The following is a 2,500-nucleotide window of genomic DNA, read 5'->3' on the forward strand; positions in this document are numbered from 1 at the left end:
GGGATGGTTTAGACATTATGGGATGGTTCAGACATTATGGGATGGTTTAGACATTATGGGATGGTTCAGACATTATGGGATGGTTTTTAGACATTATGGGATGGTTTAGACATTATGGGATGGTTTAGATATTATGGGATGGTTTAGACATTATGGGATGGTTCAGACATTATGGGATGGTTCAGACATTATGGCTGATTATCTAAATCCTTACGGAGAAAGGGACTGTTGACCGGAAGTTTTGATTCCCTACTCCGCGTTCTGGAAGCAGGAAGTGTGACATAGGCCTATTGTGTTGTAGGTCTTAAAAATGAGATCAACATGCAACTGATATTGCAGCCAATCAGCTTTCATGGTTATTGAGAGTCTCTTTCGGATTCTACTGCTTCTTATGCAAGAAAGCAGTTAAACTGGGCAACGTTCCCAGTTTAACTGCTTTCTTGCATAAGAAGCGGGCCAATCAGTTGCAGAGTAGGGAGGGACCTTAATTCGCCGTCCTACCAAATGGAAATTCATATCAGCTTGGTACTTCGAGTCCTGTGTTGTTTTTCCAACAGGGCGAACCCTCAAGGCGTATCGACCCCGATGAGTCCGACGGGAACGCCGGGCTCTAGCCGCCGAGGACGCCAGCTGCCCATCATCCCGCCCAAAGGAACTCCAGATAAAAGTACGTCTTGTTAGTTTCCTGTCAGGTGACGCATTCAGATTTTAGAACGTAAGAGACGTCTCCTGTTTCAACAGCCAATAGTGAAGTCATCTTGTAAAGTCAGCTACAATAAAATGATCCATATTACACTTTATTTCTATGTTACAAACTGTTAACTGGACAAAATGGCAGATAGACGGAGGTTCAACGTGCACCCGCGAGCACGTACGGTGGAGCGAGCTAGAGTGACTGAAGAGATGTAACTGTAGCAAGCATCTCACTATCACTAACGCTATCCACATTCATATTTAGTTGCAACGAATGAGATATCCAGCTACAAAAAGCCTAAAAGCTGCCAGTTCACACCAATGCGACGAGATGGTGTATCATCTCCATAGCAACAACTCTTTGTACTTCCGTTCTGCTGGGTCTAAGTAAAGACTAAGGAAGCTCTAAGTAAAGACTAAGGAAGGTCTAAGGAAGGTCTAAGTAAAGACTAAGGAAGGTCTAAGGAAAGACTAAGGAAGGTCTAAGTAAAGACTAAGGAAAGACTAAGGAAGGTCTAAGTAAAGAATAAGGAAGGTCTAAGTAAAGAATAAGGAAGGTCTAAGGAAAGACTAAGGAAGGTCTAAGTAAAGACTAAGGAAAGACTAAGGAAGGTCTAAGTAAAGACCAAGGAAGGTCTAAGTAAAGAATAAGGAAGGTCTAAGTAAAGACTAAGGAAGGTCTAAGTAAAGACTAAGGAAGGTCTAAGGAAGGTCTAAGTAAAGACTACGGAAGGTCTAAGGAAGGACTAAGTAAAGACTAAGGAAGGTCTAAGTAAAGACTAAGGAAGGTCTAAGTAAAGACCAAGGAAGGTCTAAGGAAGGTCTAAGTAAAGACTAAGGAAGGTCTAAGGAAAGTCTAAGTAAAGACTAAGGAAGGTCTAAGGAAAGACTAAGGAAGGTCTAAGTAAAGACCAAGGAAGGTCTAAGTAAAGACCAAGGCAGGTCTAAGGAAGGTCTAAGTAAAGACTAAGGAAGGTCTAAGGAAGGTCTAAGTAAAGACTAAGGAAGGTCTAAGGTAAGACTAAGGAAGGTCTAAGTAAAGACCAAGGCAGGTCTAAGGAAGGTCTAAGTAAAGACCAAGGCAGGTCTAAGGAAGGTCTAAGTAAAGACTAAGGAAGGTCTAAGGAAGGTCTAAGTAAAGACTACGGAAGGTCTAAGGAAGGTCTACGTAAAGACTAAGGAAGGTCTAAGTAAAGACTAAGAAAGGTCTAAGGAAGGTCTAAGTAAAGACTAAGGAAGGTCTAAGGAAAGACTGAGGTTTTTCCATTACATGGTACCTGCTCAACTCGCCTCGACTCTACTCGCCTCGACTCGACACACTGTGCGTCCGTTTTCCATTGCAGATTTCAGGACCGCCTCAGCGTGGCTGGTCGTTATGCCGTATCGCTGCACACATCAGCACACAAGTATAAACATCAGGCCACTTGAGTTTGTTTTACAGTTCTGTGGAGGCTCCATGCAGAGCTTTCTCCGTAGCCTGTGTAGCCTATGTAAAAGTGGCCTGATGTTTATACTTGTGCGCTGGTGTGTGCATGGAGCCAGCATGTGTGTGTGTAGTTAGGCTACGGAGAAAGCTCTGCCGGAGCCTCCGCAGAACTGTAAACAAGCGGTGCCGCAGTAAACTACTGTGACCTAACGCGACACACACCCAGAACGTCGAAGATGTGTGATGCCAGAAGACACATTTAGTTTCAAATTAAGCTGGAGGCAGCAAAAAAAAACAGCTGGCTAAACTGTTTAAAAATAGTGGGTTTGTTCAGGACACCCCCGTCTGTCGCTTTCACGTCACATATTCGGCTCGCCTCAG

General features: G+C 43.7%; 1 pseudogene; it reads left to right on the forward strand.

Moving 5' to 3' along the window:
- Positions 1-2,500, forward strand: part of LOC116036182 — a 23,962-nt pseudogene that overhangs the window by 12,977 nt on the left and 8,485 nt on the right.

Source organism: Sander lucioperca, chromosome 16, assembly GCF_008315115.2.
Source record: "Sander lucioperca isolate FBNREF2018 chromosome 16, SLUC_FBN_1.2, whole genome shotgun sequence".
Lineage (NCBI taxonomy): Eukaryota > Metazoa > Chordata > Actinopteri > Perciformes > Percidae > Sander > Sander lucioperca.